At 37.4% G+C, this 21,995-nt stretch overlaps 1 long non-coding RNA gene across 1 annotated transcript in view; it reads left to right on the forward strand.

Annotated features, from left to right (window-relative positions):
• Positions 1-567: 567 nt before the first annotated feature.
• Positions 568-21,995, forward strand: part of LOC136714618 (uncharacterized) — a 31,949-nt gene continuing 10,521 nt past the window's right edge. Inside the window, exons 1-4 of the long non-coding RNA XR_010805037.1 lie at positions 568-741; positions 3,592-3,758; positions 13,426-13,567; positions 20,856-20,943. This is a non-coding gene — a long non-coding RNA (uncharacterized LOC136714618). The remainder of the gene's footprint in view (positions 742-3,591; positions 3,759-13,425; positions 13,568-20,855; positions 20,944-21,995) is intronic.

A 21,995-nucleotide genomic window follows, 5' to 3' on the forward strand; every position in this document is an offset into this window, starting at 1 on the left:
TGGCAGCTCTTTAATGGACAAAAGACCCTTCCTTCTATCTAATGCAAACATCAAATACTATGTTATAAATGTGTAATTGGCAGGTGGGTGGAAGAATTGCTCAGGCTTGTGTATCAATGAACAACACTGCTGGTGGGATGAACTAACCTTGCTAGGGAAAGCCATCCCAATTCACAAAAACAGCCATTTCTATTTACATTCCACATTCTATTTACACACTAGCAGAAGACACCATCATTGTTTGTAAGCAGGAGTGATTCTCCTCCCTGCCTTTTTCTGACCCCGATCACTAAAATGACTTCAGTGCACCTTCTACTTTTGTCTCTCTGTCGTGTGTGTGTGTGTGTGTGTGTGTGTGAGTGAGTGAGTGCAGATCTCCAATCACTCCCACATTCTTGCACACCAGATCAGTCAGGGGAGGCAGCGCACTTCTCCACGGCCCTCCTTGGCCAATAGGCAGCGGAGCAGCCCGATCAAACCCTGACACCGACCAATGGCGTGACGCCGGCTGGGTCACATGAGCCCGTGTGCCCCGGCGCCGCTGGCCTGGACCGGCTGACTTCAATCGCAGAGCCGCAGAGCAGCGCCCGCCGCGGCCGTGGCGTGTCTTGCGCAGAAGCGGCCGCCTTTCAAGAGTTACAGTTGCGGAGGACGCGCCGCTCCGTGTTACTTTGTCTTGTCTGACAGTGGACTTTAACCGCCTTGTTGCGCCGACGAGGAGACCGTGGAGAGACTGCGATTGTAAGTATGCATTGTATCCCTGTACTTGCAGGCACTTTTCTGCGATCTGTCTGGTGCGAGAGAGGAAACAGCGTGCAATTGAGCATCAGGACAGAGCTGGTTAAGGACATAAAAGCTGCTGTGCATGTAAAAGCATGCAGGCAGTGTAATAATCAGTGCGTCTTCCCCCCCCCCACCCCATGCATGCGATGTGAGTCTTTGTTCAGACTGACATGAGCAGATATATTTTATTTTTGTAGCAGACACTGCTTGGTGGGATTAGTATTGGTAGTCTTGCTCGTATACCCATTAAAACCGAGGATAAACTCGCTGACCCCTCTCGCCGGGGTGCTGAACTGGCCAGCCGGTGGACACGGTTGAGTTATTATAATTAGCTGCACAAGGAGGCAGGGGCACTTCAGGGCAAATAGCTCTGCAATTGCTAAGCAAATGCACGGTGGATCTTGTCTGCCTTGTCTGGAAACGGTAATAGAAGCTATTTTACGTAGATTTTGCATGTGTTTATGTGTATATAAGTAAATGTATAGATTATGGGAGTATATGGATAAGGCCACTTTTGCATAAAGAATGTACATGTATATAGGCATTGATTGTATTAAAAGCTAATAATAAAAAAACAGATTATAATCACATTCCTGTTGTGCATTTTAAACTTTGCTACACCCACATGGTCCTCATTTAAGATTAAAGTCAGTATCATTTTTCTTTTAACTGTATATTTATATTTTAACTAAGACCCATCTGTAAATGTGTGATGCTAATTGCACACTATATTTTATGGACACTATATATTAAAAAAAAAACCTAGATGTTTCCAGTGTATTTGCTTATGCTTCAGATTTTTAATTTAATCTGAATTAAGAGGCAGGGTGTTTGATGTTTGAGAAGCTCCAGATGTGTTTAATTATGACTTAGGGAAATGTGGAGCCCATTCCCTGTTGGTGCTCCGCATACAGCCGAAGAACACAGAAAGTCACTTCAGTGGAGGATCTCATGATTAAAATTTTATATCTGTATCTTTTTTTTTCTTTTTTTTTTTTTTTTGGTAATGCTGGGTCTATTCCTTCTTTGTCTGGCTGTTCTGTTATGTACACCTCCCCCAACCGCCGCCCACTGCGAGCTGAGACACCTGAAGGCTAGACATAATGATCAACAGAGCTCGAGTCTGTCTGGACTGCAGCCAGTTTTTTTTTCCTCTCTCTCTCTCTCTCTCTCTCTCTCTCTCTCTCTACAATCAAGGAGCCAGCACGCAATGCACGCCAGGCCTGTTCCGCTGCTATGTATGGATCAGGGATGGAAGTCTTTCACATACTGCGGAAATATTTAAGACAGCAGTGTCCCCTTTTTCAGTGCCAGATACTCTGCTGGCCTTCTGCAGAATATCAGTTTGATATGGGTGTGGTAGGATTAAACTATACGTTTTCCACACACTATGCGGCCAAAAGTTGTAGGACTTGGAGCAAACGTGCAACCCATTTACCATACAGTTTGGGATTTTTTATTGACCGAGACGGTTAGATTGTATTCGACATCTGGCATAATATCGCAGCAGTCCTCTCCTATCACATTGTAAAATTGATTTTCCTTCTTTTCGGTCTGTGAGATCTGTCCCTGTGGACATCAAAATATGAGGATCTGCACTCCACTCCACTCCAGATGCAACCACTGAAACATTTTTTCACTGGGGGTGAATCCGATTTATTTATAAAGCGTATTAAATATATATACACAACAAGTGTTAATGACTATAAAACATCTTTGTGCAGTGAGAATTCTTTTTCTCCTGCCTCTGCAGAGGGCCTCGCAACTTGAATGTGAAAATGAATGCTGGTCTTTACAAGGCGTCTTGGTGCAAATGTGATATCTGTACTTAAAATATCGACTCTCATGCAAAGTTGTACACGATGAAGGACAACCAGATGGCCACGTGCCCTTTTCTTATTTAGATGAGACTTTTCCTTTCAATAACATCTTTCTTCCTGGCCTGCTTAAAAATTCCGGCAAATGAAATCTTCAGAGGATTTTCAATTCTAATTTACCATGTGTAGAGGAAGGGCTGGGGCAGAAATCAGTAGAGCCTTTGTAAGTCCCCCCCATGCATCAATCTCGTCTTTGTGCCGATTGCAACGCTGTGAAATGAAAAATGGGGAAATATTTAAACATTTTCTCAGTGCTGACATGCTTTATTTGGAAACTGACTGCTTTTGGACAACGCGTTTATATTCTAGCAGAGCAATGCTCAGAGAAACCATAAGAAATGTATCTGATTGTGTGTTGATCAAAACCAGATGATACTTAGGCTACGTTTTTTTCTTTTTTCTTAGGATGTAGACTGTTACCATACAGGTTCCAATTTGACCTTTCTAAATAACCTTTGATGCGTTACAGGAAAAACAAAAACACTAGAGTATTTTACGAAGTTCATGTGCATATTTAAACACATTGTGGGTCCAATGCAATTGCAAGAAAAGGTTTTTGTCATTTTCTTAAAAATAGAAAAGCACTGTAAATGCATATCATGATGTTACTATTTTAAATGTATGATATCCGACATTGGAGGGTGTAATGTTGTTATTTGGTGAAGGCTATTTGGTGTGACATGGTTAAGTTAATCATAGCAAAAGTTTAAAAAAATGAGACCTAGTATAAGTGGTTATACAATATCTGTTCTTTAAGAGCACAAAACAGCGTTTTCTTTTTCTTAACATGTATCTTGGTTTGAAAACGAAAGGTGTAAAGGCAATACACCAGATTTCTCTTCCTTGGTCTGCCATGATGTTTTCAAATGCTAACCGCACAATCTAAGACACAGCCTTTTTTTTCTCTCCTTCCCTCTCTTATACTTCGAAGCACTCTACCTGAAGCTGAATAGGAGGCCCACAAGTGCTTTCCAGAAGGGACCGTTGATTGAGACTAAGGGAAAAAAAAAGCTGAATAGTCAAAGGGGCAAACGGCACAGGAGAAAGGTGCAAGCAGCTTGATCACTGCCAGCGCCAGCACATTTCACACAGACAAAGGTACAGATTGTAACACTTTAACTGCAGCGAGTTATAAATCAATGCTCTGATATACCTTGTGTGAGTATTTATAGTACAGTTGCAATGCTTATACTTATATTTAGAATTTGGATTTTCCAGTGTATACTAATACAAAATAAATGGTTTTGCATTTTTTCAATCTAAAGGAATGTCTTTTAATAGAGGATAGTGATATTGTGTTTGGAGATTTAAAGTCATCCTAAATATGTTGTAAATTTTATTTAAAGATAAGCTTTCTCTGTTCACTGGTAACCGATTATTTTCTTTGATATGTATGTTATTCTACACTGGAATGCCAAAAAATTAATTAATTTAAGAGAATGAATTGCAGGGATAAACATAGTTAGTATTTTTTTAGTATCACTGAAAAAAGTAATAGTATTTCCTCAGATTATGGTTTCCTGTGTGGTTGTAGTAGGGATGTTTTTATGTTTGATTGAACAAGGTCTGATTGATATCTTTTGTAATCTTAAATACAGAAATGTGTATTTTATACCACCTGGATACAGATTTAAGGTTAATGTAAATATGCAGAAAATGCTCCATTGATTTATTAGTCATAAGTGGGTAATTGTAAATCTTAGAATCTATAGTGCTTTGAAAACCTATCTATACTGCTAATAAAGAAAAAACGGCAAATCTATTCAAAATAAAAATATATACAAATAAAAGCATTAATAAAAAAAAGTTTCCACCGTAAACAAAATGGAAATTTGGACATACATGCAACATTTTGGAACTAGACACGGTAATATAATCTCCGTAAAATTTCTATGCTGAGGTGTAAAATTAGTTGGGACATGTTTAACTATGGCTCCGTCTTTCTTTTTTTGATAAATGCCGTGGCAGTGAAGAGGTTAATTGTTTCCAAATCTTTATGTAAGGGTAGAAAATGGAAAACTGCAGGATAATTGAGCTGCTGGTGATTTGAGTGTATTTATGGATTACTGTGTCTAGAATAGAAGAAAGCACATGTTGTGAGATGACGCCGCAGGGGTTGTCTGGACTTTTCAGAGAGTGTAAAGTCTTGTTTAGTCAATGCCTCTGCTAGGGACGACCTTTGCCCCCTTATGCTCCTCCCTGCTCCAGGTGCAGCCCCTCAACTGGCAACATTAATGTGCGGCTTTCACACCTAAAGTCTGTTTAATTCTCAGGGAGCCATTTAGGGATTTTCACGTAACTATGCTGTCGATTGAACATTATTTGATCTTAAAGTCCTATCAGATAATATCAGACATGAGGTGTTTCCTTTAGAACGATATAAATGAGAAATTAAAGCTTAAAACAACTGAAAGATTGAATCTAATGGCGAGACTGCAGCTCAGCTCACGCACGACTGATTGCTGTCTGATGCTAGTTATGTGCCTTATTTAAACATCGAGATGTAAGACGTTTGTGGCCTAAACCTTCAGTGTGCCTATTAGTTAAGCGATTTAAGGTTAATTAGGTAATTTGCATACATTTTCCTACCATCTGGATTGAACTGCTACAGACTGACATATAGGTATGTAGGAGAAAATTGAATTATTTTTGTCTGGGTGTGTTACATTTAATTTGTTATGGAATGTGAGTCTGTTGCATTATTTAATTACTATGAAATTATTAAATCCATTTGTATGTTGTAGATGATTAGATGGAAGGTATTCAGAATTTATTTGCCTAATATTTGACTTGCAAAGGGTTGAAATGTGATTAATGGTTACTTAGGCGTACATTTTGTAATTGGCGCATTTAAGTTTTAGCACTGCAATCATTTCACCAGAGTAATTTTACCCCGGCCATTTGTAAATCAGATGGTTTAAGTCAATGAAATTTACCACAGACAGGATTACCAGCAAGTCTACTAATGTCTTTTCTCATCTCGGCTCTGTTACAAACAATTAATTTTAGCACTCTGTGTCCAGGAAAGACAAAGTGAGCCCTTCTGACAATCAATAATGGAGCATAGGGCTATTGAATTCTGCAAAGAGATGCATTTAAAAATCAAAGGCCCAGACATGCTCGGGGTCCCTTCTGTCTGCTGGGATCTACACAGATAAGGCCCAGTCTGTGGTGAAAAGCGCTGTCATTTTATCTTCCTCTCTCATTACTGAATAGCACTATCTGAAGTATATCCTTCCTACTGGCTTGTAGTAATAACAGATTTAATCGCTGGATGGGAAAACCAAAACATCATCAAGGCTCATTCGAACGGGGCAGATTTAGCAAGCCTACCAGACAGCGAAAGGCAATGATTTAGTAGAGGGCGACTAAACTAGACTAAGTGTATTGACAGAGGGATGCCGGGGATTAATGCCCTGTCATCTCGGGTCGGGATGGGAATTCTAATTCAGTTGGAGTTTAAGTGATTAAAAAAATTATCCCATTTAAATTTGACAGCATGTCAGAGGCAGGATGAGTGTTTGTCTCAGATTAGCTCTTTGTAGGAATGAAAAAAAAAGATGCAGCGCGGCACAGAGATGGCAGAAATCGGAGGCAGAATATAATGTTGGTTCATTACAGGGGTGCTATCGAGGCAGAGCAGTGACTGGGTGGACTATTTGAAGTGGAAGTGGAAGTAAACATGATCATCAAAACAGATTTAATAGAAAATCCTAATAAGATTTATAAATTCATCATATTATTTTTTCAGGGCTGCTCCTCAAAAGGCCAGGGGCTAGATGATTAAAAAGCTTGACACACACTTTGTGCCCCTAAAAGCTCAAATTGGGACTTCTAGATAATACAAAAACTGATATCTTTTATATTTCAGTAAATTCCTGTTTCCTGTTCCCTCGTCATTTAGAAATATGTGTCAATATGTGATCCTATGTTTGTGTAATTCTGAAATACAAATAATGCTTTGAAAATGTTGTCTACATTAACATTGTGTCTAGTAGTGTATGATGATTATTAATGCATAAAGTTTACAGTTCAAGGTGTAAATAATGCCAGTGATGTTCAATTCCTTTTGTTAACTTTTCTTTCAATCGTATTGCACTGATTGTGAAGACCTTGCATTATATATAGTCTATATGTGTTTTAGATCTCTTAATGTAAGGATTGCTGTTATTGAACTGGCATACTCTTCAGAAAGGATGTGAATTCATCCTTCACACAGAGCTCAGTGTTTGTTGTTTCCACTGATATACCAAAGATATGTGAAAGATAAAATGGCAGGATTCTGATAAATACAGTATACTGCTGCTAACCTCACCACTTTACTTCAGCTGCTTCAGTAACAAGCCTATAGTTGTTGTTTTCATCATTCACATCCTGGTGATTTTTAAACTCCGAGAGATGTCTGAGTCAGTCATTGTAAGATGATGTATTGATGCAAGAAAGGTCCTCCAGGTTGCTCTCTGGTTGACGTCACTCACAACTGTTATTCAAACATCATTATCTGTGATTTGACAGATGTGCCTATAGTTGTTCTTCTGCACACTTTAGTGTAGTTGAATGGGGCAAGTTATAGCCTTCTAAAGAGGGCACTTAATACATTTTAACTCTTAACTGATTTATTTTATCTTTGACTAGTTGCTAATGTGACCTAGGGCTGGACCAAATCAAAATGAGTGCTTTTGCCATTTCAGAAACACAAGTTTTGTTGTTTACTATTGTCTATTCTGTGCCAACCACAGCAGACTTCAGAATAATGCATCATTACCTGTTGAAAACATGGTTAAAGATCTCAGGTTCTACAGCAATTGACAAAATACTTCCCTGAACATACAGTAACGACAACACAAAAACTATGAAAGACATTTTCACTAGTGCAATTTATACAGGATATACAAAGTCCAGGTTATGTCATAGTGTAGTGTTTATTCACTGCATTTTCCATCCTAAAAACATCAGACCTTTGGAATTGAATGTTATCCTGCATACTTGAGCATAGTCATGGTGCAAATGTAAATTAATTATGCTCCACAAAACTCTAATCAGGTAATGTTTGGACAATAAAAGTCAGCAATCTTCACCCTGTCCTGTATATATTGATCAGAGGCTAGCAGCTGAAGCCAATAATAAATCATACAGGAAATTGCAAGTAATGTAGATGGTACTATAATTTACTCAGGAGTCAGACAGCAGGTCAGTTTCCATTGTAACAAGTTCAGTGATTTACTTTGTTGGGGAAAAATATGTGTAACGTATATATGATTGACATAAAATGGAACAAAACCATATTTACTGAATATATTTAGATACATGAATTGTTTTTTAATTGAGTGTAATATTTAAACATTAGTATTTCCTGTAGTGCTTATCATAAAATACAGTATATTTCTGCAATGCCAGAATTAGATGTTGCCCCATCTTGCCTGAGACATATTGCATATAGCTATGAAGAAGTAGGGTGGGGGTGCAAAAACCTTTAAGGGTGACATTATTCTCTGAATTAACAGTATGTCAGGCGTAAAAAACACCCAGCATATGAACAATTTAGCCCTTAACAGTGCAAGCAGTTTAGTGGGCTTTGTTTTTCAATTCTAAATTTAAATAAGGATATTTATATTACTATTTGAATGTTATCTCCTGAAAATAATAGACAGTACCATTTCCCACGTATTAATAGTTCATGGGAAATAACAATGTGAACAACACATATAGCGACACATCGTTATTTGTGCACAGTCACATGCCAGGGCTAGGGAAAATGGGAGGTTTTCTATCAGCTACTAAATTTCACCTCTGATGATTTAATTCTGATAGATAAACCGATTGCAAAAGCATCTCTGGTAAACCTTTTTTTTTGGGGGGCACAAATATCATACAGACATGCCTGGGATAGACTAGGAAAAATAAATGCTTTAAACAAAACCCCTCCACACCCACTACGTTGGACAAATGTAAATTAATGGATGCTTTCCTATTGACTCGCTGGAGGGCAGTGCTTTTAACCCTGAGAGACTGTCTTCTTGAACGAGTGCTTGACCTTAGTCTACAGGCTAACACACCACACCGACTCAGTGACTTCAGCCATGCAGGTGCGTCCTACAGGGATTAACGTTTCACCTTAACCGTGTAGCTTACTTTATACTCTAAAGCTATTGGTATTTATGTAAAATATCGGTGTATTCAATCCCAGAAAAGTATTATTTTTATTGTATATTTATTATATTTTTCCACAAGTCATTTGTTTATGTTTTAATGAAGTATAATGTTATAGATTTAGATTTAATCTGTTTACAAAGCAAAACAGTATACTTTCAAAAGGTCATATCTCAATTATGATACAGGACTTGACATTTGTTGGCACTGACAACTGACATGTATAACAGTAGTTTATCACTGCGTTTACATGGCCTCTGATACTCCACTAGTATTCGGAATAGTGAATATTCAGAATAAATACCCCTCAATGTAAACCGCTTATTGGGAATATGAAACACAATATTCCAGCCCTGAATATTGAGGCTGGGATATGCCACTACTATTCAGAATACTAAGGAATTCTGAGGCGTGTAAACTACATCGCAAATACGCATGCGTGTAAAGAGACACTGTGATGTCAGACATGAGGTCAGGTTCAGAGAAGAACAGCTATTTTTGGTTGGATGATGAAACTTTGGTTCTGTTAAGAATTTGAAGATAATTAGAAATTACAAAGCCGCTATATACCAATACAGTCTCACAATATTACATTCCATGTGTGAAAGAATACACAGAAGATAAAAAAGGCTATTATTAAATATTAGCCTACAAGAACACTAAATATATCTACAAAATTGTGAAATGTAACATTCCCTGCTCTGAGGTTTGCAGTGGGAGGTGAACTGGACATACTTAATAGCATAAAGGGAATTTTCCCCTCGCCATGTATATGAGGAATATCAAGAATTCCTGTGCATGTAAATAGAACATTCTTAACATATATTCCAACTTCTTATATTTGTGCCATGTTAACATACTTTATTATAAAGACCTGAATCATTTTTTGCCATTCAGAGACAGTGTTTCTTGCATCAGTTTTGCCTTCTCTTTAGTGTGTATAAGTTAATAAGCTATATATGCTTAATTTTGCTTTACGTTATTCCACTTAATATAGTTTCTTAAACCCAAACCTACAGAATATTAACTAAATGCTGATATGCAAGTCATAACATTTTCATCTACACTCTTCTGTCATTCTAAGCAATAAAGCTGTGAAAAACAGGGAAGGTTTTGGTCATTGTTTATTTCTCTATAATCATTTTTTTTTATCATCACATTAGTCAGGCAGTAATAGCATGTACATATTCAGTTGACATAATATAGGTATGTTGTATCATTATATTCGAATAACATGTCAGTGTAGGATTATGTGCGAGATATTGAAAAGAACCAGAACAAGCATGACTCTGTTCTCCGGCATTTCCACAAAAAGTGGGTACTATAACCTTTATTTTCTCTGTGAAAGGGATGCTACCTTTTCTCTGCAGACGGATTGCATCTTTTATAGTTACCTGTCCTTGTGCTTACTTACCTTACTTAATTATATAAAATGCCAACTCAAAAGGAACAAATACAACCCATACATCAGTTAACAATTCCTAAGTAATGGCGCTTTCTAAGCTGTTATAACAAACTGATGGAATCACTAAAGGCACATTTCTCCCCCTCTATTAATTCTTACCAAGTTCTACTGATAATCAATCTTCAGTGAGGTAACACAAAGTAGACACGTACAGGAAGTTCTAAGAACAATTAAAAAATACATACAATTACCTCAAATTATATTCCTGGAATCGGAGTGCAAATTCTCCTTTGTGAAGATTATTATCTGGAAATTGCACTCCTAGCGCGGCATCTTGGGTTCATATGGAAGCAGGGAAACCAGGAAATGACACGCATTCTTTCTGGCAAATTCAAAAATAAACTCAAATCCACACTTCCTGCTGGAGTTGCACATAGTTTCAGAGTGTGTAACTTAATTTTTGCCATCAAAAACAATTACAACCTCCTGACCTTTTCTTTTTTTTATTGCCCAATATTGTGGAATTTTTTGTGGCGTAGATAAGGTGCAGTGAAGTAAAGCTAAAAGCCTTGAATTGAGCTGATTGTGAGAATTGGGTCAATAATGTTGTTTAATAGCTTTTTATACCTTTGGAAATGACTCGGAGGAATGTATTATTAAAAGTGCCCTAAATGCATGGGCTTCACTTGATTTCTCCATGGTGTAATAGGTGTTGTATACACAGAGATACCACTGGTTATGTAAATAGTTATAGTGCTTGACCTGGTTAGTTGGTTCATATTAATTTGACATTGTATAGTGCCATGAGTTGAAAATAAAAAGCTGTCACAAGCTTCAAGCATCACCAAAAGGAAACTCATTTTTCAAGTTAAGCCCGCCTTTTTATTTAGTTTCGGAATTATTCATAAGAATCTTATCAAAGCAAGTAGAATGTCTTTGTTACAAATAATTAGGGTCTTCATAGCAAAGCCTTACGTAAGAATCGCTGTAAAAAGGAGTGTTGATTCATCTTGGCAGCTTCTTTTGAAAGGGAGTCATTATATTATAACAGACAATAACCTGTCTAGTTCATTGAGTGTCGAGAAATGCATCAGCCTGGGCTAAATAAGACATTGTCTTCTGCTTTTGTGTATGTGAAGTAGTGGGATAGCTTTCACCCATCCCCCCACGGTCTCAGTCCGTCAGGGTAACATGTTCCTTCATAGCGGGACACTTTCTTCGTCTGTCTCGTTGATTAATTAACAGATCACAGTTTGAGCACAGCTCTCGCAAAATGCCAGGGCAATGTGATCAGGGCTTAAGAGAGTTTCAGTGCCAGTGTAAATTAGACACCGAAAAACATATTAATGAGGTTCTTAGGCTTAACGGAAGCATGCATGAAAATGTAATGTTCATAAATTAGTTTACTGATCTGACAGCTGAAGTGCTAGACCAAACTTTTTTCTTTAATTCTAAATATTCTTGTCATTCTTGGATTTCAAGCCCATTCTGGAGCGGTGAACTAGACAACCTAGTTGAAATTCTCCAGAAAATCCAATCTGCGTTAGAGTACATGGATATTTTCCAAATGTTCCTGAGAAGTTGGTACTAGACATGTGAGATTTTGGTCAGAACTGTGAAGTAGTAGTCAAATAAGCTTGAAGGGACTCTGATTTAAGATTCACAGCTTCCTTTATTAATCTAAAATCTAAAACTAATGTGGCATTAAAAAGATGCAGAAATTTCCATTTATTAATTATTCTTTCCAATTAAATTTGGTGTCAGGAATAGATCTGTAAATAAGCGTGAATAAAATAAAACCACAAATGAAATGTCAAATTTGGCCAACCATTTCAAATATAAGAAATTATTATTTTGAAACTGCTAATCCTTAAAAATATTTACTTCATAGAAATGTTTGTGTGGGATGTTTGGATGCTGTAAGTGGATTGCTTTATTATATTTATATTGTTATAGATCTGGAACTTCATTCTTTCTTTTTGTTTGATTGTTCTGGGTTCGTTTTTAATATGAGAATCGATACTCTAAATCAGTCCAGCAAGGATTGCAGTGACTCTGGCCATCGTCCCTGTGGTAGGAGTTTTCGCTGCTCCCCTTTCTAAGCCCCTCTGGTACTGCTGAGTTGACAGAAAACTGCAGAAATGGGAGAAGTTGAAAAATGACTGCGAGACCCCTCCTCCTCCCCATGCCTCCTCAGTCTGAGCGGCTGTCGAGACATGCCTCATAACTAACCGAGAGAGAGCGAGAGGGAGAGAGAGACGGGGAAACAAAGGCTCACTGTCACGGCGTCTATTTTGTTTTTTTTTGTGCCGAGAATGTAGATTAAATATGGAATGGTCTATTGAGAGTGATAAAAAGGACAACCTGTGAGCAGTTGCACATAGTTACCCTTATTCATGACTTTCTAAATTGAATGGCAGGAAGCTTTGGGATTACTGTTCATTGTGCAGTGTTTGCTTAACCCTATTCCTTTATCTGTGCAGCTGTACCTAGAAAAGATCTGATTTGAATGGAAATACAGCTGTTTGCAATTTCACGAATACAAATGGCCACACCAGATTCATTCTCCGGTTTTTAAAGATACCTTTCCGCACACAGCGATATATATATATATATATAAGGGCTGAGCTGCTGATGTTGCTGTGCCTGCGTACGTCGTCGTAACACTTAACTTTAAAATCGGACTTGAAGTCGGATTAGCTTTCCCGTATTTGTCAAGTTGTAATCTATAATTACCTGCTAACGCTGAAATTAAAATATTACCATATCTTGAGGGAAGTCCCCTGCCATGTGACAAAAAACACACTTGCCAAGGCTATAGCACTGTACGCCAAATTGTGAAATTAGATTTTTCTTTCCCTTTTTTTTGAAGGGGGGGATTTGCATAACGTAATTTTCTATGGTGTAATCCTTTTCATTTCATTAATTTGAAATGTGGGTCAAGATAATATTTTACATTTGTACAGCATATTACAAACATCTTTTGAAGACGGGCAGAATTGATACGTCTCTTCCGCCTTTCTCCATATGTTGGCAAATTAAGTTTCATTCCTGAACCACTGATGTTAAAAAAAAAAAAAATCAGTTGATCTACTTGTTAAACTTATTTTATGAAGCTATGACTTTTATCTTACCTTTTGTCTTTACAAAGCAAGACTGCTTCACACATTATCCAGAATCTGAGTCTTTCTTTTTCTTTGCATTTAATAGGTTATATGAAAGAAAAAAGCCCGAATGCGACCAGAAGGCTACAGCTGCCCGTGTCGAAGCTTTATGGAGCGGAAGAGGGAACAGGCCTCAGGCTGAGCCACAAGATTAAGCAGTTGTGCCATAAAATTTAGAAATGATGAAGGTAAGCTATTTCACCTGACCCAGTTCGCAATCCCTTCCTACTCGGGGGAGACTCAAACATCGCAGGCTGCTCATTAGCGTGCATCTGCGCCCGTGACTTGCGTGTTCGTATGGCATGCAATGCGGACCAGGTGAGAACACACGAGAGGGTCTTTGCGGAGGCGAGACATGTCTGGCACATGAGTTAATTTCCACCTGCTTTTCCCAGAGCACTAATTCTTCTGCATCACGCAAATCAGTCTTTACACTTATATATTCATCTACCATTTTGGAATGGTAACCATCAACCATTTCAAAATCAAATCAAAGCAGAGGTATTTGCTGACATTATAATGCTTGATGGTGAGGAAGGAAAGTGTATTTGCAAATATTTCCCTGCAGAACATTTTAATTTATGATGTATCTTTTAATAATTCAAAAATAAAAATACATTTTATGGGGTTTATCCCCATCCACCTCTAATGCCCAGAACAGTTCTTTTTTGTCCTATAGTTGGGATACATTAAGCAGATGGTTTAGGAAATTTTTAACAAAAAGGGACTAATTTATAGTACAGGAGGCAAAAAAAAAGAAAATTTGTGCTCTGTGGTTTCGGCTGCCATTTTGTATTCCCAAGATGAGTCCACATCCACTTAGGCTTGTTGCATATTTTATCCTCACTAAAAGCGGTAGTAAATAATGTTGAGTCTGTCAAGTGGTCAGACAGCCTGGAACTGAAGGATTATAGGTAACATGGTTATAAAAGTAGAGGCTGCAACACTATAATTTCTTCTTTTCCATGTCTCTGTGTTCTGTGGGAACTGCCTGAGCAGCTGTCACATAGGGGTAAATTAAAGACTTTGCCGCTTAGAGGCCTGCTATTCTGGTGATAGGCCCTTGTGCTGGTCCCTGAAACAAATTGCACGTCCCCCTTTTTTTCCCTTTTTTTTTTTTTTTTGCCCAATTTAATAACTGCTCTGAAGCCACTTTTATTTTACAAGCTTTAAACTCTCCAGCTGCTATTGCTTCCTGTCCCTCTTTCACACAGGGATTCGACTCTGTCTCTCCCCTCTTCCTTTTTTGTCCCTCTGTGTTAACAGTAATTCTCCGGCCTTTGACTACTGTTCCGTGCTGGATGATTCCAATCCCAGGCAGACAAAGGAGTCTGTTTTAAGGGAGGATCATGAAAGGAATTAGGGTGTAGAGGCACCCCTTTTACAATGGGAAACCTCCTTAGCAAGCATGTTGAACAAATAACTTTTTTTCCTCTTTCTAACAAGGTTTTTTGTGTGTGTCAGCTGAGCATTTAACATAGTCCTGCATCCTGCCTGAACCCAAGGTCCAGCTCTTCCATTCTTTAACTCAGTTCAGCAATCTGCACTGCAGCGTGTTCGACTGCTGCTTAAATTAATCCTCCGCCATGGGTCACAGGATTCAAACTGAGACGGGAGACCTCGCCTCACACTCCACTGGAGCTCATTTGAATCGGGCTACTCCTGCTGGGTGCAAAAACAGGTGTTTATAGAACTTGTTAGATCAACGTGACTAAGTTCTATGTAAATGGCCTCTCCTCATTGGAAATCAATGGACACCCACTGCCCTGTTTAGCGACTTTGCGAATTAAATTTCATCCCGTGAATTATGCCATTGCTTTGGCCAAGTGAAATAACTTGCACTGGATTGCAGCACATGCATACAAGATGTGTTTTTAGAAATTATTTAACAGGAAACCTGTTTCATGCATTTACCATGAAAGGGTCTGTAAAAGGAATATGGCATCTGTGACCAACACTAACCTTTAGCATTGGTACCTCATGAACAGTAGAATATTTAAATTAACAGGCTAATTATCCTTGTATTGTTTCATTGAGTTATTTAAGTCAGTGATGGCGTGAAAAGGCAAGCTGATGAACACTGTACATCTGAGTAGTGCCAGCGGTGGATGATGTAATCCTTATGGAAAATAATGAATATTTGATTTTGTTTTTCCTCAGACTTTCTCGATATCTGGAACATTCATATTTTTCTTTCTGATATTCAGATGGTACAGTTTCCCCATGCGTGATATCCAAAACATTGAGAACAATCTTCTCATAACAAAACAGGAGAAAAATATACTAATGGTGTCTTTTTCTAAATCTTAAAGGATTTGCGATAATTAAGAAATACACATAACCAATCTTCTCAGCTATATTAGAAGTGCATTTATTTTCAGATAGGCACACAAGGACAACATTACTGTTTTTACAAATATTTTATTCTCTATATAGCTAATTAATCCGTAGTGAATCTTACATTCCTGTCACATTTTTGTTGAGTTACAGTTTGTTTAATATTTATGGATAGCCCAGGGCGTATGTGTTTTACAATTTTATGACCAGCACCAGGGTATCAGAAAAAACCTGTTTGGCAAGTTTTCATCAAACCTTTTATAAGACCATAAAAACTTCTATTTCCTGGCCCTGTACTAATTTGATTGTATAACATACCTGCTCTGTAGATGTCATCTTTAAAATCCTGGATTCGAAAGTGCCTCAGGCTCAGTTTTATGGTCCTAGTACCATCAGCAGGTGATGGTCTTTAAAGGGGATTAACAGGGTGATTTCTTTCTGTCTATCATGTGAACTGTAATTCCTTTAAAAAACTCTTAGCTCATTATTTTGTAATCAGATTAGTTTGTGAGATACATTCTCATTTTAGTGTTAACGGCCCAGTTAATCTCAATTTTATAATCTTTCTTTATGAGAAATGTCTGCGGTTTTAGAACTTCTTAATTTTTTTCCCCCCCTCATGAGATATCTTTATTATCTGAAGGACAGAAGCTCTTTCTTACTCACTGTTTGGTTTTAACAAGAGGAAGTCTGGAATATGTAGATATGAATATAGAAAATTAAGAGGGAAACCACATTGAAATGCTAGTACATTTCTTTGCTTTCCTCTAGAATATAGATTAAATTGCTGCTCAACATGGCACCATCGTGTATTTACAGTGCTGCCTGTTTATACTCATCAGTGTTATACATATAGCATACATTAGATTAGTGACCCTTTCTTGTACCCCTGCCAGAAACCGTTTATATCAGTTCAGGGTCATTACCTGCATTGCCTCTAATAAATGGGTTCTGATAACATCTGTGCTAAGCTACAATGGAAATGGATTAATCTCTTTGGCTGAACCATTGCATGGAACACTGTTACGAACCAGAAGAAGTAGACATAATATTTTAGAACAAACGCCTTTAAATTCAGGCCCTTTACTTGGCAAGACATATCAATATCTTGGCATTTTGGCGAGGTGTTTCTTGCACAGAGAGGCTGGGAGTCCTCAGAAAAGAAACAAACCTTTCTCTTCACCATTTCAGCTGTATTGTTGTGTGTAAAATGGAGGCCTCACATTTTCCTTTGATGGTCGACTCCACGCCGAATTAGTGGAATTAGTTACTTTTATTTCTTAGCAGACACTTAGTGACTTACAATTGTTACAAGATATCACATTATTTTTTACATTTACCCATTTATACAGCTGGGCAATGCGCACCTAATTTGCTTTCTAAACAAACAGTCATTTTGTTACAAGCTGTTTGTGTGAAATGGTTTAAACCAGATTGAAAAATATAATTATATTCTGTATACAGTAAATTGAAATACCGGTTTCTGATTTGGGAGGAAAACAGATACAATTTGCACAAATGTGCCTTAGTTAAAAGGCAGCAGTTTCCTTTTGTGTACAACATTGTGCTTTTATGAAGCATTTTATACTTTTTCTTTTTTTTTTTTCTTCTCCTTCAGACAAAATGTCTAATTCATTTGGCGACGGATCAAAGGTTGCAATTTAGTAGATGAATCCTATAAGTACAGACCACAAGGACCTGTCACGCTCCTTGTCGGTGTCTTTTTACTTGGCTGTCCCATTATCACCATTTAAATTACAGACTTTGAGAAGCCATGCAGTCAAAACAACACCTAATTTCAACAGACGTTCCTTTATTGCAATGTCTGTGTCTTTATTGTAACCACCCTTTCATCCTGTTGCCTACCTCTGTGCTCTATTTGATTTAACAAGTATTTCAAGTCAGTTCTTTGAAGTAAAATCATTTGATCACCTATTTTTAGTATTTTAGTTTTTAGAAATTGACTGGAGCATCTTACAATGGATAATTTGTTCTACAGTTGCTAATCTGCTAAAATGTGTCAGTTTTGAGCACAAACAGGGAATACCATTTTTATGTATTTATTTTGGTGGTTTTAAGGATCAAGGTCAATAATTCTGCTGAGGATTTTGCCTTTATGAATAGTGTACTCAGTTCTGTATATGTTTAACATAAGAATTAATTTATATTTATTGAAATACAGTTCAGAGTAATCCATTTTGGATGCAGATTGAATCTCGCTTCAGGCCTGAAATTTCTGGTTCTGTCAAATACAGATAATATGGTTAAATAAGGCAATGTATTTATTCTTAACAGAAATAAAATCACAGTAACATGCATGATTGGTCAACACAGATTAAGACGTTGGAAATATACTAGCCATATGTATAATCAAATGTAAGTCTCAGAACATTCAAGTTAGTTTTGCAATGACAAAATCTTACATGGATTAATGAACATTGTTATAAATTAGTCATATTTGAGCATTACATTTTTAGTCATTTTATGTTTGATCTGGTCATGGATAAATTCTTTGCTTCAGTGACCTTGGAAAATAAGTTTTTTTGTGTTGACATCGCAGAATGGGTACTTTGTGTAGTGCTTTACTTTTCCTATTGAAAAATAATCAGGCCACCATTTTGTTCCATGTCTCAGTGTCTAATTCATTCATTCATTCATTCAGTTCCCTTTACTATTATTCACATTATATCTAGTCTAAGAGAAGTCAATGCCATTATATTTGTACTTATATTATGTTTTGTATACTAAGCTATTTAGTGAAATGTATACTGAAAAGTATTAAATACCGTAAGTGTAGGTGAATGTCAAACCCAGGGATTCTTTGCTTACGGAAACCTTTCTACTTTAGATAAAGCAACATTTGCACACTTGGAAAGTATGTACACTTCTGAGAAATGTGAATTAGTTATGAATCCCTGAAGTTTGTAGCAATCTATTAGGATATTGGTAATTGTCAGGCATTTTGTCAGGAAGTGAATGGTTAGAAACCGAAACCGTCAACATCCGAAATTATGACTCCAACCAAAATAAAACAAATTGGGAAAGGAAGGCATTGCAGTGCTGTAATTAAACTCATCCAGCTCAACTGGGCCACGAGGCGCTTAAGATTTCCAAACGAGGGCCCGGAGTCTGGCTGTGAACCATAGACCGTTGATCTGCGATGCTATCAGCAGTTGCAGGAGCAGCTGAGGGCCTTATCAGGGCCGACGCTGTGTCTGGGATTTTGGTACTGAACCTCTGGAGAGCGGCCCGTTTGGAGCTGGCTCGCCCCCTGGGGTGACACGACGCAGCCTGGAACGCTGCCCCGTCAACTGAGAGCTGTCGCGGCTCCAGAGGGGAGGCTGCGTGGCCTATCAGTCCAGAGGGGGAGAAGCTTTTCCACATGAACACAACCCAGCGCAGCTGCTTCAGCCTCCCACTCGCACACTCGCCTCCCCGGCAGCAGTGGCGTCTTTCGCCCGGGTTCACAAAGATGAGTGCGGCAAACCCAGCGGACCCTTCTCACTGCCCCGGACCCGACTTCAATTTATATTTTTACAGTGCAGTGATTTCTTAGCATTTCATTCAGAGGTCTCAGCGCAATTAGAAGGGGTTTGTTTTCCATACATTAAAGACCTATTGCAAACTAAAGACTTAAGCTGGAAGTCCTGTTCCCATCAAGGTTTTCCATGGCTTTATATTATCTCTTAGAAACACAACTGTAAGGAATGTTATCTTCATAGTGTTGGCTTTGACCTTTATGGTAGTTCAAGCTGATCACTAAAATATACAAGTATACAAAGAATCTATAGTAAATGAAAACATCTTTACAGTGGTGTGTGAAGGCAGCACATTTTTTCAGTTTTTATTGCATTTCTTTCAGTCACCATTTAATTCCCTTGCTCTGGCACAAGCCCAGTGTGTATTTCTTTCCTTGTGGGAAATAAGAGACTGCTGAAGTTCTTTGCTCTTACCATGCGGTCGTCCCCATTCTCCTCCTTCTCCCATGAAGCACCCATTGAAGCAACTCCAAAGTAGATGGGATTGTTTTGCAAAACCAGCAGGCTTTCTTTTACAAAACGGGAAATGGCTGATTCTCTAAGCTGTAAGAGTTTCCTAGCTGGCAGCAAAGGTCCAGAAGAATCTTCTCTCATCAAGATTATTAAATTATAATGTATCAAAAGTTCTTTGAGAAGCTAATTAGCAGTATTTAATCTGTGCAATGTTATACGTATGGAAAGGTAGTTCCTGTCTTTGTAATGGATGTTCATGGTGAGAGGTATATTGCTGGACGGTATTTGAAGTATGCAATCAATCTAAAACTGCTGCAGGTCTCCCACTAGTTTCCAATTTATTTTTGTATTCATGAAGGTATCCGTTCTATATAACATTGCCAAATACCTGAGTATTGCTCAATTTATATTTTAACTAATACAGAGCCTAGTTTAAGACTATTTTTTTCATTTCAAATTCATCTGGTAGGTAAAAATATACAGTTTTAACGAAGTAAGACTTTCTGAAAGTACGGTGCATAACTGCTTGACGGCAATTTTAACGAGGACAAGATGTGCCTTGACAAGGGGCTGTGTATGCAAAAAGACTTTGTCAAGATGTGAACGTGGTATTTTATACAACCTAGCATTATTACAGTACTATAAATATATATATAAATCTGAAACTAATTTAGAATGTATATATGCTACATATTTTTAGTTCGTTCTCCAGTGGACCACCCTGGATGTTTACATGAATGTGAATATCTGTTGATACTGATGTTAAAACCAAGACAGTAGAACTTCCTTTACCGGATTCCTTTTCTTTACTTGTAATAAAATATACATTTTTTTCTTTTATTTTCTTAATTCTCTGTTTGTTTCTTATTAATTAGAAATATAAATAGCAGTGCCAGAGTTTTAAGATGTGAATGGTGCATCGCTTTTTTTTAGTTCTTTTTAGAAAGACATTTTAAAAATTGTGTATATCAAAGCTTTGAAAATCAGTGCTGAGGGTGTGAGAAACTGGTGAACATGCGTTTCGTCTGTGGAATTTTAATGATGTTTTGTATTTGTCGTTGTGCAGATTTGCAGTATATCTATACAGATATTTCTAGACATAACTGCATTTCTACTGTCAATATTAATTTTGTGCTTTCTTTTCTAGTTTCAGATTCAGTTCGAAAAGGAAAGCTACAGTTTGAATGTTATCAAGTGTCCTTCCCAAGGATTCCCCCCCCACCTCTTGTGTTAAGGTAAGATCTGTTATGTGTGAGTGCTTCATGCATGCTGTTGTGACTATTGGTCTACATTGGTAAATATGAAAAAGAGTCCAGATGTCTTTGAAGGGAAAGAATAGTTAATTAATTAACAATAATGAAGGAAGCATTTTGGAGAGAAGTTTATTTTTAAACTGGGGGGACTTCTTGAATCATATTGTTCATTTGTCAAATTCTATTCAAATTCCTCACATATCACACTCCATAATCTGTGTGCCTTTCTAAACTACAAACATTACATTTTTTGGTGTGTTTGCACTAGAAGTTTGTGTAATATTAATTTGTGCTTATCTTACTTTATCAGAATTACAACATTTGAATATTTTTTTCTTTTATGTAATGTCAATGTGTACTGTGCTCCAGAGGATATATTATAAATATTATTTTGACCATTTATGCAATTATGGGTATTATTTATGTAGGTCTTGGTGATGCACCTTTTCTTCTGCAAGCTTAACTTTTGAGTCATTGAGCTAATCAGTCCTGCTTTGCTTGGGGATTATTTGTAAAATGTTATTCCATTTAAGATAAATATGAATTATGTATTTATTGGTGATCCACTTTGTACCTGATTTGTTGAAGTCGTAAAAGCTATACATATCTATTAGCACTTTGTCCACATGTAAAAATGAAAGTGGTTCGAGATGTGATTTGTTTTTCGCAAAAAGAAAATTAACAACATTCCCCCTGAAATGTTAAAGAAAAATGATTGAAAGGAAAGCCCATTAGCAATGTTACTGAGATCAAGGTGCCTTATATGGTTAGAGACTTTAAGGAATACTGTTTTAAACCAAACCCTTAATTAGAGACTGAACAATGGAGAATGTAACATTGATTATAAATGTGAACCAAGGACATTTTTAGACCATTGTAATAGATATATCCAAAGTACATGAGATTAATTAACAAACAAACAAATGTATATATATTGCGACTGCTATTGGTGTCTCCCACAGAGCGCCAGCTTTGTTCAGTGGAGTCTGTTGTTTAATGCCGAAACTTGGTGGCATGTGGCCAGTTTCATTTAG

Source organism: Amia ocellicauda, chromosome 19 (assembly GCF_036373705.1).
Source record: "Amia ocellicauda isolate fAmiCal2 chromosome 19, fAmiCal2.hap1, whole genome shotgun sequence".
Lineage (NCBI taxonomy): Eukaryota > Metazoa > Chordata > Actinopteri > Amiiformes > Amiidae > Amia > Amia ocellicauda.